The following is a 13969-nucleotide window of genomic DNA, read 5'->3' as shown; positions in this document are numbered from 1 at the left end:
GAAACTCTAAATGGTGCCTCAAATATCTTTACAGCATCACCCTGAAACTGTTTAGCTAAGGTGATGTGCTAGTTTGGGATAGGGGCAGTCTAATAGTTATTCATTTGGACTGCTCATGCAAGGTTGTAGGGTTGTAGTCCTAGGAACTGAAGAGTTATTGGTAAAAATTTTGCCTTTTTACCATTTTACCCCAGGTTGATTCACTGTGATTTTCTTGCATTTAGTATAGGCTACTGTAAGTTGCTTTATGGTGAAAACTGTCTAGTAATAATGAGGAAGTAATTAATAATTAGTTCCATTTAAGCTGTGACATGTAGTTGATATGTTCATTTCTTCCTTGTCAAGTTTCCAACAAATCGTAAGCGATAAAAAAATGTGATTCCAGTACTTTGTATCGGTCACATGTTCTCATTGCATTAAACAGGTTGTGATTCAAGTCTTCCCTGAAGTGAGGATATACAGTATGGGCGTTTACCAAATGGCATTTATGCACCCTTGAAGGGCACTTCGGGAAGAGGATGCCACTCGAAAAGTTGTTCCAAACAAAATTAAGAAAGTTAATTATTTCACAAAGGGCCCTTTCACAAGATTTTTAGTGAAGGCTACCCTTAAACTGTGCTACCATGCTCCCTTCAAAGTGCCCACATCAAGAGCGCTGTCTTTCGTAGTGAGTAGGGCATAGGGATGATCACTTTCGATTGGAATTCGCCCAATGTGTGCTCAGTTTGCAGTTTTTCAGCTCTTCACTGTTGTGCTGCATTACAGAAGGGTAGGAGTTAAACACCTGCTCTTATTGTTTCTTTTTATAGCCAACTAATGGCTGCTCTCCAGAATTTTACAAGGTTGTTCTATAGATCGAGATATTTAGATGTTCAGGTGCTGCTAGTTTAGAGCAAGCAGAGGGTGTTCAGCTTCAGCTTAGTTTTCGATTCTTTTTAATTTAGTTTGTAGTTATATACTAAATTGGGAACTTTATTCATAGATGTATATTTTCTGCTGTGGTCCTGATACTTTGCAAACAGTTTTCATCAATCAAATGTTATAATTGTTTTTAGTTTTAGTGTTGTTTGCTATGAAACCCCCTAACCCCTATGTGAATGTAACAATGAAGGACACCGGCAACTGGATTCTTCAAACACAGGTAGGGAACTTTTAATTGACCTCTTCTCTGGTTTACAGCTTCACAATAACTCAACAGCTTCACAATAACTCATCAACTTCACAGTAAAGTTCTCGACCCAGTCTCTCTCTCTCAATCTGGTGCTGGCATGGTCCTTTTATGCCGCTCCCCCAATCTCACTACAATTTGAGACAGGTGTTAGTCATAATTTGGCTCAGGTGTATGCACCCTTACTGTTCTCTCTCTCTCGATGGATGCTCGACCACGCCCCCGCTGCCACATATCCCCACTGCCCGACTAAGGCCGGGGAGACATCCGGACTGCCTACAGCTCCCCCCCCCCCATTTCTGGACAGGAAGTCAGCGACAGCCATCTGCGCTCCTGGTCTGTAGACCACCTTGAATTTAAAGGGCTGGAGTGCCAGATACCACAGGGTGATCCATGCGTTGGTATCCTTCATGTGGTGGAGACATTGGAGTGGGGTGTGATCTGAGCAGAGAGTGAAGGCCTGCCCCAGCAAGTAGTAACGGAGAGTGAGGACCGCCCACTTGATGTCCAGACACTCCATTTCTACGGTGCTGTACTTTGTTTCCCTCAAGGAGAGCTTGCGGCTGATGTACAGCACCGGGTGTTCCTCCCCCTCCACCACCTGCGAGAGTACGTCCCCCAGCCCCCTGTCTGAAACGTCTGTCTGCAATACAAAAGAGAGAGAGAAATTAGGTGCATGCAAAAGCGGCCTCCCGCAAAGTGCGACTTTAACCTGTGTAAATGCCTGTTGGCACTACTCTGTCCACTGGGCCGGGTCTGGAGCTCCCTTTTTAGTGAGATCAGTCAGCGGGCTGGTGACATCCGAATAGTAAGGCACAAATCTCCTATAATAGCCAGCCAGCCCCAGGAACTGTCTCACCCCCTTTTTGGTCTGGGGTCTTGGGCAGGTCGCAATCGCCACCGTCTTGTCAATTTGGGGATGCATCTGCCCGTGGCCCAAGTGGAACCCCAGATAATGTACCTCCACCCGCCCAATCGTACAGTTCTTAGGGTTTGCTGTGAGCCCTGTCCGTCGCAGCGACCTCAGAAACACCCTCAGATGCTGCATATGCCACTGCCAATCATTGCTATAAATGATGATGTCATCCAAATAGGCAGCGGCGTAAGCCGAATGCGGTCTGAGGATTCGGTCCATGGGGCGCTGAAACGTGGCTGGAGCCCCAAACAAACCGAACGGAAGTGTCGCAAATTGGTGTAATCCGAACGGAGTGGAGAAAGCCGTTTTTCATGGGAAATTGGTGTCAAGGGGATATGCCAATAACCCTTTGTCAAATCCAGTGTCAAGTAAAAGCGAGCAGTGCCCAACCGATCGAGCAACTCATCAATACAAGGCATTGAGTAGGCATCAAATTTAGACACCGTGTTGACTTTTCTATAATCCACACAGAACCGTACAGACCCATCGCCCTTAGGCACCAGAACAATCAGGCTGGACCAGTCGCTGTGGGATTCCTCTATTACTCCCATATCGAGCATTGCATCTAGTTCTTCCCGAACAATTTTTTTTTATGGTCGGGCAATAGGTAGGGACAGGTACGTACCACCACCCCCGGCTCGGTCTTGATGTGGTGTTGGATAATGTTCGTGCGACCCAGTAGAGGGGAAAACACATCTGTGAATTCTTGTTGTAGTTTGGCAACCTCTGCGAGTTGGTACGGTGAGAGGTGGTCTCCGCAAGTGTGACGTGATCGTGTTTTGTGTTTACCTCCGGCCCGAGCTTCGCCCTCTCTGGAACTACCATAGCCAACGTCACAGGGGCTGCCTCCCTCCACAATTTCAGGAGGTTAAGTTGATAAATTTGATGTGTGCCCCCTCTATCGGTTCGCTTTACCTCATAATCGAGATCCCCCACTCGTCGTGTGACCTCAAAGGTTCCTTGCCACTTGGCGAGTAATTTGAAGCTTGATGTGGGGAGTAATATGAGTACCTTATCTCCCGGTGAAAATTCCTGCAGCCGAGTTCCCCTGTTATACAGTTGGCTCTGTCGTTCTTGAGCTTGGAGCAAATTCTCCTGTGTTAGTTGCCCCAAGGTGTGGAGTTTTGCTCTAAGATCAAGAATGTATTGAATTTCATTCTCACTGTTTGAAGGTCCCTCCTCCCAAGCTTCGTGTATGACATCAAGCACGCCGTGCGGGCACGGCCAATACAGCAGCTCAAATGGGGAAAACCCAGTGGAGGCTTACGGGACCTCTCGTACTGCAAATAACAGAGGATCGAGCCATTTGTCCCAATTTCTAGCATCCTCTTGCACAAACTTACAAATCATGTTTTAAGGGTTTTATTAAATCGCTTCACCAAGCCATCTGTTTGTGGATGGTAAACGCTGATGCATATTGACTTAATGTCCAATAATTCGTAAATCTCGCATAGTGTCCGTGACATAATGTTGTGCCCTGATCGGTGAGGATTTCTTTCGGAATCCCCACCCGGGAGATTATTTTGAAGAGTGCCTCTGCAACACTACGTGCTGAGATGTTGCACAGAGATACAGATGCTTCCGGATATCGTGTTGCATAGTCCACTAGGACCAATACAAAGCGATGTCCGCGTGTTGACTGCTCTGATGGCCCGACAAGGTCCATGCCAATTCTCTCGAAGGGGACCTCGATCAGCGGAAGGGAGCGCAATGGCGCTTTTGGTGTGGCCAGTGGATTCACCAACTGACAATCGCGGCATGCCGCACACCACCTGTGAACATCGCCGCCAATGCACGGGCAATACAAACGGGCTGTATTTAATTAATCTTTTTGTTTAAACATTTTTTGTTTTATTTTTGCATTACAAAAACAGTAGCTTATTTGAAAAGTAATTTTTTTTTTTTTTAAATGTATATGCGTACTTCAATGACCTTTAAATAAGTGCTGTCTGAAAGTTCGCTCCATTGGCCATCCCAGATGCCACCCTAAAATCTTCACTACGATTAGCCAGCTCCAAAGTCGGAGGTGGGCATTCAGTACTGCCAGACAGAACCTAGTTGGTTTAAAATGGAGTGGGAACTGAAGCAGTGTCAAGAAATGACAGGTAATTAGGTGGACTCACGGAATAGTGCGTACAGTCATCCAAAAAGAAATATGTCTTGAACACGCACTATACGTTGTGCAGCATTTCACCGCTGAAGCGCACCGTGATGCAAGCTTGATAAAGTTAGGTGATGGAGCATTTCAATATAAACAACGGTTCCATTCACTCCAAACACCACACAACATTACGTCAAGCACTATAAGTAAACAGACCAGTACTCCTAATAATCCCTTTTCTGCCCTGCCAGCTAGACAAAAACAGTAATGCAGTTAACTAATTATTCACTAATACTTCATATCTGCTTATTCTGACTAAACCCCGTTTTGGGGTGTGTGTAACATCTGTGTGCATCATACTGTAATTCGTTTGTCAAATGTGAGGATATCTCATTTACTTGCAAGGAGCTGCCTAAAAACAGATAGCTGCAAGTTTTTTAATAACCATAAGATACAATGCCATATTTTGGCAGGTTCTTAATCATAATCATATTTTGGAGTCAACTAAATTAATAGGCCTGTCAATTTTTTAATTTGCAGAAATGAGCTTCGTAGCTTTTATTTCCTTTCATAATGTAATGCATTCAGCCTTAATCCATCATCGCCTCTTAAGAAAAGAAGCAAAAGTACAATTAAAGTTTTTGATATCACAACAGGAAAACAGTTTGAATGTCAAATAAAAGTAAATAGGGGGGCCTTGGTAGCTCAGTGAGTAAAGACGCTGACTACCACCCCTGGAGTCGCGAGTTCGAATCCAGGGCAAGCTGAGTGAATCCAGCCAAGTCTCCTAAGCAACCAAATTGGCCCAGTTGCTAGGGAGGATGGAGTCACATGGGGTAACCTCCTCATGGTCGCTATAATGTGGTTATCGGTGGGGTGTGTGTGGTGAGTTGTGCATGGATGCCGCAGAGAATAGCATGAAGCCTCCACACACATGTCTCTGTGGTAACATGCTCAACAAGCCACATGATAAGATGCACAGACTGACTGTCTCAGACGCAGAGGCAACTGAGATTTGTCCTCCACTGCCTGGATTGAGGCAAGTCATGCAACCATGAGGATCTAGAGAGCATTGGGAATTGGGCATTCCAAATTGAGGAGAAAAGGGGAGAAAATCACAAAAAAAAAAAAAGAAAAAAAAATAAATAAAAGTAAGTAGGCTAAATGCATTAACTGTGCAAAAACATTTGACAGCATTGTTTAATTAAATAATCCTATTACATTTGGCAGTCCCAATAAATTGTAATACTGAGTGAAATCCAGCACAATGTGTAGCCTAGGTCTATGATAAGAAATATCTTTATTATCTTCTTTGTCACAAAACAAAACAATATCTTACTTGATAGTATTATGTCATGCCATTGTATCTTCATCTCTCCAAAACTCAGCAAAACTGCACAGAACTACCGTGTGTTCAATGTGAGGAGATGCGCTGTTCTTAAAGAGACAGTAACCATGTTTTAAGAGACGCTTACCTTTTTAGCAGACATTTTATTCAAAGTGACTCACAAATGAGAGAGACACAACATACATAAAAATTATATTGAAATCAATTATGTGCATTGTGCAAGTATAGGACACTTGATGATTTTAATTTTAGAGTTCTGTGTGTTTTGCAGTATTAATATTTATTTTAAAAATAATACAGTTTGATATATGCAACGTTTACTTTTGGCCCACTGCCCTCGATCAAGTTTGATTTTTGGCCCTTCATAGGAAAAAGTTTGGGCACCTTTGCTTTAGGGTGTAAAGAGAATGGTGCGAAAAACAAAAAACATCCGGCGAGCAGCAGTTCTGTGTGCGAAAACGGCTTGTTAATGACAGAGGTCAGAGGAGAATGGCCAGACTGGTCCAAGCTGACAGGAAGGTGACAGTAGCCCAAATAATTACACATTACACCAGTGCTATGCAGAAAAGCATTTCTGAACATACAACATTTCAAACATTGAGGCAGATGCACTACAGCAGCAGAAGACCCATCTGGGTACTGTCAGCTAACAACAGAAAACTGAGGCTGCAGTGGTTACAGGCTCACAAAAACTGGACTGTAGATGATTGGAAAAACATCGCCTGGTCTGATAAGTCTGGATTTCTGCTGAGGTACAAAAATGGTAGGCCCACTGTAGCCTTTTCTGTTCTTTGCCCTGCCACACTGCACTCATTGTTCGGGAATGGTTTGAGGAACATGATGAAGAGTTCAAGGTGTTGACTTGGCCTCCAGATTCCCCAGATCTCAATCCGATTGAGCATCTGTGGGATGTGATGGACCAAATAGTCCGATCCATGGCGGCTCCACCTTGCAACTTACAGGACTTGAAGGATCTGCTGCTAATGTCTTGGTGCCAGATATCAAAGGACACCTTCTGGGGTCTTGTAGAGTCCATGCCTTGGCGGGTTGGCGCTGTTTTGGCGGCACACGGAGGACCAACAGCATATTAGGGAGGTGGTCATAATGTTTTGGCTCATCAGTATGTGTGTGTGTGTGTATATATATATATATATATACACATATACACACTACCGGTCAAATATTTGAAACACTTGACTGAAATGTTTCTCATGATCTTAAAAATCTTTTGATCTGATGGCGTATGCTAAAATGTTTGAAATTAGTTTTGTAGACAAAAATATAATTGTGCCACCATATTAATTTATTTCATTATAAAACTAATTTGTTTTTTAATTGATGACTTGGATCAAATAATAAAGAAAAGCAGCCAATAAGTGCCCAACATAGATGGGAACTCCTTCAATACTGTTTAAAAAGCATCCCAGGGTGGTACCTCAAGAAGTTGTTTGAGAAAATGTCAAGAGTACATGTCTGCAAATTCTAGGCAAAGGGTGACTACTTTGAAGATGCAAAAATATATCACAGTTTTGATTTATTTTGGATTTTGTTTAGTCACAACATAATTCCCATAGATCCATTTATGTTATTCCATAGTTTTAATGACTTTACTATTATTCTAAAATGTGAAGAAAAAAAAAAATTATTATAATAAAGAACTTCAAAAAAAAAAAAAATTACAATATTTGACCAGTAGTGTATATATATATATATATATATATATATATATATATATATATATATATATATATATATATATATATATTACATTGCTATGTGGTATTTTATGTTTATTGTTTATTTTTTTATATATTTCTTTAAACTCTGAGATCAACTCAAATTTTATTTACACTTGTGCTTTGTTGTTTCCACATTATTTCAGTCTTTTCTTCATAGTTCTCCAAGATAAACCCTTGAGAAATTGCCCCACACTGTTTTATGGTGGATTCAGGTTGAGGAAACAGGTCAGCTGTCTTTCATCAAGAGTCTGATAGATAACTGAGAGCAGGCTTAGACTTGTCTACCCTCACTACACTACACATCCTCATCTCCTCCCCTGCTCTGCTCTGTTCCGCAACTCCTTCTCAGCTCCTCTCTTATCTGGGGGAAGCTTTCTCCTTGTTGAATTTATGGAATCTTTTACATTGACTTGCTTGGAGGGGAAAAAATATGTAACACTGTATTTAAGAATCAACACTGGGGATATTTTATATCATTATAAATTCTACTTCTTCCATAAGTAGCTATTTATGTTCTTTTTGATCTTACTCTAGACTGTCAGTGAAATAACCCCCATGTAAATATGGCCTTTTCAAAAATCTCCCTCCCAGTAAGAATGTTTGTCTGGTTGATCTCGGGCCAAGAGTGACGTACTGTACTTCGGTTAAAGTGTATCACAAAATCAGCTGAAGCATTCCAGAGGTGTGAAAGGCCCTTTCTGGCGCCTGTAACAGTTTATCTCATGGTCATGTGTTGAGATCAACTGATATTGTTTTTTTTTTTTATTATTTTGCCCATTATTTTTAAGATTATTTTTATTGTTAGTTTTATTTCTGCTTGTTGACACAATAATAACTAAATAATTAATAAATTACAACAGCTTTAAAAGCATTAGGAATATATCGAATAATATTATTTATGTAATCATGTTTATTATTATTATTACGCCTTATATGCATTATGATTATATTTAATAATATTATTGAATTATTATTTAATAACAATAAAAATACTAATATCAATCATATTTATAATAACAATAATAATTATAATTATGTTGTTGTAGTTAATATTATTATTGTCTAAAATGCTACACGTTTCTCTATTTAGAATGAATGGGTGTAAAATAAAAAGTTGAGTAATGTATGCAAACATTACATTAAAGGGATAGTTCACCCAAAAATGTAAATTCTCTCATCATTTACTTACCCTCATGCCATCCCAGATGTGTATGACTTTCTTTCTTCTGCAGAACACAAATTAAGATTTTTAGAAGAATATCTCAGCTCTGTAGGTCCATACAATGCAAGTGAATGATGGCCAGAACTTTGAAGGCCCAAAAAGCATATAAGTGCAGCAGAAAAGTAATCCATGCAACTCCAGTGGATAAATCCACATCTTCAGAAGTGATTTGATAAGTGTGGGTGAGAAACAGATCAATATTTAAGTTCTTTGTTTACAATAAATCTCTACTTTCACCTACAGATTCTTCTTCTTTTGTTTTTTGTGATTTGCATTATTTGTGCATATCACCACCTATTGGGCAGGGAGGAGAATTTATAGTAAAAAGGTCTTAAATATTGATTAAAGCATCGATAACTGATTAAAAGTGTAAATATGAGTAAAAAGAATTTATCTGTAGTCACGCAGATGGTGAGAGAAACTTGCTTTCCAAAATTCTCATATAGAACAACCACCCACTAATTCAAGTATCTCCCACCAGGATGATGTAATTTCATTCTGCAGAGAGCTCACCAAGGCTGCCAGGTGTGGCGTGCAATACTAAGCCTATTGTTTAGACACATTGCAAGATGACAACACAACCTGTTTCCCATTCAACACCGTGTCCTGCGGTGAGCCCCTGAACATCTCCATCAAAACAGCATTCAATTCTGTGGCTTTAAACAAATAAAGTTATTTCCACATTTAAATAGCTAGTCAGCTCAGCATTATCAGCATTCAGTATCGCTGACCATGGCAAAAGTGATGTCCTTCACATTTGTCACAAAGCAAGGAGAACAGGTTCTTCCACACCGGCCCCATAGAATGGCGTGCTTTCTTTACAGAAAGCAACAAGGGGAGAGAGTAACCAGAGACATTCCCAGGGGTTTTCCTGGCTGTAGTCTGGCAGCAGGCCCATGGGAGTGAGAGACGAGATGCTTTAACTGCAGATGGGTCATTTGGATCAACTCTTTCCTCAGTGAAAAGAGGAAATCAGAGATACATGCATGACCGGAACAAAAGCAGAGGGCAGCCACAGCAAGTTTTACTCAGGTGAACATATTTATTTCATGTAGTCGCATTTCATTGTGTGAAAGAAGCTTCTCTCTAGTGTTTGTACTTCAAATAAATAAGAAGGATGGGCTGTTTTTTCTTAAAATACTGTCTCAGTGTGACAGTGAACTCTCTCTGCCTCACAGAAGGCTGTATCTCTCTGTCTCTCTTTCTCTCTGCATCATAAAAGATCCTCTCAGCATACAAACCTATTATGGTCCGGCTGATTAACTTCCATTCTGTTTACTGTTGAGAAAGTTGTGAAGTGAGAATATTTGTAGCCTTTGGGAAGCTTATTTGCAATTGAAATGCATTGCACCAACTTAATTCTTTAATACTGCGCAAGGGGAGCATTGTTTAATTAAATCCTTTGTGTTCTGAGACAACTGACTCTGAAAACCTTGAACTGTCATAATTAAAGGAATGTTCGGGGTTCAATGCAAGTTAAGCTCTATTGACAGCATCTGTGACATACTGTCAATTATCATTGAATGTAATTATATTATTAAAATATTTAAAATGAATTAAAATACATTAAAAAAACAGTAATTTTGACTCAACCAGTTATGCATTTACAATAGAAGTCTATGGTGAAATTCATAAAATAATAATGGTAACACTACAATGGTTCCATTTGTTTATATTAGTTAATGCATTAAGTATCATGAACTATTAATTAACAATATAATATCTACAGCATTTATTCATCTTTGTTAATGTTATTTGATAAAAATAAAATTGTTCATTGTTAGTTCATGTTAGTTCATAGTGCATTAAATAATTTTAACCTATAAATCTTTTGATTTTAAAAATGTATTACAATATGTTGAAATAAACATTAACTAAGATTACTAAATGCTGTTAAAGTACTATTCATTGTTAGTTCATATTACCTAATTTTGTTAACTAATGTTAATAAATGAAATTTGTGGTAAAATGTTACCAACCAGAAGTCAATTGCCTACCAGTAGTCCCATCGCTAAAATAACAACTTTAAAGCTCGAATAATTGTTTGTACGGAATACAAATTATAATATTGGTGCAGAAGAATGAATATAATTGCTTTACCCAAAACACAAGCTTCTCATTTCTGCTTTTAAACCCTCCTTGCCCCATAGACTTCCATTGTAAGTCCATTACTGTAAATGTGAAATTATTTTCTGTGGCAATTTTAACTTTTTTTAAACCAGTACATTCCTTTACTAATAATCCAAGATGATGTCATGACCTTGTAAGCATAAAAGGACCTGTTTGAACAGTGATACTCTGACATAGCGAAAATACTGATTTCTTAGAAAACCAATGTAATGTTTGTGAAACAGACTGAGGAGTCATTTCTGAGGATCAACAAAGCTCTGATTATATAATGCTTCACTGCCCTGCCTAGGGTCTCAGAATTCATTCGTCCATGTTTATTCCAAAGCATCTGCCTTATTCTGTGTAGATTAGACCTCTTTCTCGTGGTCTTATCTCATCATGCTAGTCAGGACAGCCATGAAGCTCATATTAATTATTACCTCCACAGAAATGTGTGGAATGCCCATTTTTAACTCACTTATCTAACTTGCTTCTTGTACAGAATGTACCACTCAGCACAGGGAACGTGTATCCCACTAAAAACAGGTCAGAGAGAGAGAGGAACTGGCTTACATTAACTCAATGAGAAAAGTAAACAGTAAAAGAGCTGGTTAAACAATAGAAGCTGATGCCCTTCCTCACTGCTGACCTCTTGCTCCATTTACTTTGCCTGCACTGTGTTGTTAATAAGGGTGGGACGATATGGTTATCTCACAGTTAGATTCGATGTACGATATGAGGTTCAAGATTTCAAATAATATTGATTCGATAAAACAACATTTAAAAGACAGAGTATGACAGAATTGTTTTTTTTTTTTTTTTGAAAAATGTTTGAGCAAAATGCAAATTATAATTTCTCATCAGAATAAAGTTATCTAATACGCAATATAAATGTTCAAATTTCAAATAAAAAGAGTTCCTCAAATACCTTTCTCTATAAGAAAAGATCACAAACAAATAAACCATCTAAAACAGTTGGCTACTTTCAGAACATTTTCGATAAAACATGACAGGTTGCAATCAAAACTCCTCTATAACATGCAAGGGACAGGAGTTCTTGTTTCTCTTAGAAGACCTTGTGCGAACCCTGTAAATAGTGTCGAAAAATCGACAGAGATTTTGATGTTTTAAGGATCATTTCATTTATGATCACATGCACAGAAATCTAGAAATAACCAATAGTTAACGGATAGTCCCAAAAAGCAACTATCGGCACCGATTAATTAGTAATACTGATATGATACCGATGTAATACCGATATATCAGTATTACGGATTAATCTGTGCCGATAGTTGCTTTTGGGAGCTATCGGATATATGCAAAAATCTATGCCTATATATATATATTTTTTTTTATTATTATTCCTCCGTATTCCTTTATGTCCGGCTCTGGATGATTCTACAGTTAAACCAGCTTTTATTCTACAGTATAACAGCGGCCTGTAGAGGTGAAATAAAAACAATCACTGAAACCTCATGGGGATTTGCTGTATCTAAATGTTTCATCATAGAAAATATTCATCCATATTTTTATACTCATTTTAATGCATATTTTGTTTTGTTTTTATTAGATAATGTTCTAAATTAAAGTGAGGGCAAGCAAAGAGAAATGCAACTACATGGAAACGTGCCCCGTCATCATATACATCTTGTTTTCAACATCATATATTGTGAAAAATAATAAACCTTATTTCTTATGAAACCTCATCTGGTGAAACATATATACAAAACCCTTCATCTGGTGAATATATATGCTATAAAATGCATTATTTGTAAATACTTACAGTACATGTAAGCGCAGCATAGTTCTAGCGGGAAGACTGGCAGCAGTACATCATCGCACCATTAGCTATGTAACTCCTAGCCAATCACATGTAAGCCATTGCTTTATAAGTCTGCTCACAATCTATCACATTGCTGATTCAGCATGCTAACACGGCAACATCATTCTATAGCACTGTCTGACGTCGAGTCCATTCACTCTCCGACTAGCTAACATCCAGCTATGAACACGGACTTATTCACTGCTCCTTACCTTATCCAGAATCAGCAGATCTTCGCGCATCACACGTCTGCATATTTCCGGATTCTCAGTGGGATCGCGCCCTCTCGGAATCATAATAGACATGTTCCGACCTCTCCAGGCCACAGGAGAACCCGTGCACAGAACATCTCTGGAAGCCCACCTTTCCTTCCCAACGACGCCGTCACTTCATCTCAACTTCTGCCCGCATCAAACCCATGGGGAGTAAACAATCAGCAAACCCAGATCTTCATCCATATCTCTCTCACTTAGAAGATCTCCCTCAATCGAGCCACCGCATCCTCAATTGGAATGCACGACCCGGCGCAGAAGGAGTGCACTCCTCGCCAAGTCTGTCAAAATCATCGGCTCAGGCAGCAGCTGATTTCCATCAGAAATAAGCTAAGTTCTCATCATATCCAACAAATGCATTCAGATTTAGTCATGGGTCTAGGCCTTCTGTTGCCTATGCTGTCTGTTCATCATAACACATCTGTATCAATATCAAAAGCCAATATTTCATGTCAACAGCACATTCGCTCTCATAGTAACGGCAGGCAACCACGCGTGCACAGCGTGATCACATGAGGGTAACTCGGTCAGGTTGACTCGCATGTTATTCACCGTGTTGCATGCCCGAGTGTTCCCCATCGGGGGATTGAGATCAATACTCAGGCATGTTATGATGATGTACAGTGCTTATTGTACGGGGTCTCATCACTCCATACAGGCGCTTTCCAATACAAGGTACCATCCCTATGCCCTACTCACTAGGAAAGACAGAGCTCATGATGTGGGCACTCCGAGGGAGCATGACATCACAGTTAATATAGTCTTCACTAAAGTCTTGTGAAAGGGTCCTTAGTGAAATTATTAACTTATTCGTTGGGTTCAACATTTCAAGCGGTGTTCCCTACCCAAGCGACTTCAAGGGCGCATTAATACTGCTTCAGAAAACGCTGTGTTTTCTTAATCTATACATACTTCCTCGTTCCCTCGGAAGCACCACTGTTGCGGCGTGCCTCTGACACCTAGCGGTAGGCTCCACACTGCATTCCCTTTTTCATCAGATAATTTCATTACCAGCGTAATGCATATCGCCTATATGATCAGGTCATACAGGGGATAATTCCCTTTTCACTGCATATTTACGTTTTATTACTCATTCAGGCATCATTAAAGTGCAGGAATTTGTATCGTATGTCTTCATAAATCATTCACTTTCTTTGGTTGGACCATGTTTCAGTCTACGGGGATCTTCAAGCATTGAGGCTTTATCAATGTTCCAAACTTCAAAGCTCACGAGTTTAACAGTTATGTCAGCCTAACTACAGTACTTTTCAC

At 39.7% G+C, this 13969-nt stretch overlaps 1 protein-coding gene across 2 annotated transcripts in view; it reads left to right on the top strand.

The window, feature by feature from the left end:
- LOC127413119 (NEDD4-binding protein 3-A-like) overlaps positions 1–13969 on the top strand; it is a 45191-nt gene that overhangs the window by 7949 nt on the left and 23273 nt on the right. Inside the window, exon 1 of one of the 2 annotated variants that reach the window (XM_051649996.1) lies at positions 9362–9526. The exons of the other annotated variant lie outside the window; for it this stretch is intronic. The gene's annotated coding sequence lies outside the window, so the exon portion shown is untranslated. Of the gene's footprint in view, positions 1–9361; positions 9527–13969 lie in introns of those variants that run through there. 2 annotated transcript variants of the gene reach the window in all.

This window comes from Myxocyprinus asiaticus, chromosome 22 (genome assembly GCF_019703515.2).
Source record: "Myxocyprinus asiaticus isolate MX2 ecotype Aquarium Trade chromosome 22, UBuf_Myxa_2, whole genome shotgun sequence".
In the NCBI taxonomy this organism is placed as follows: Eukaryota; Metazoa; Chordata; class Actinopteri; order Cypriniformes; family Catostomidae; genus Myxocyprinus; species Myxocyprinus asiaticus.
This window is presented reverse-complemented; position numbering and strand designations above follow the sequence as displayed.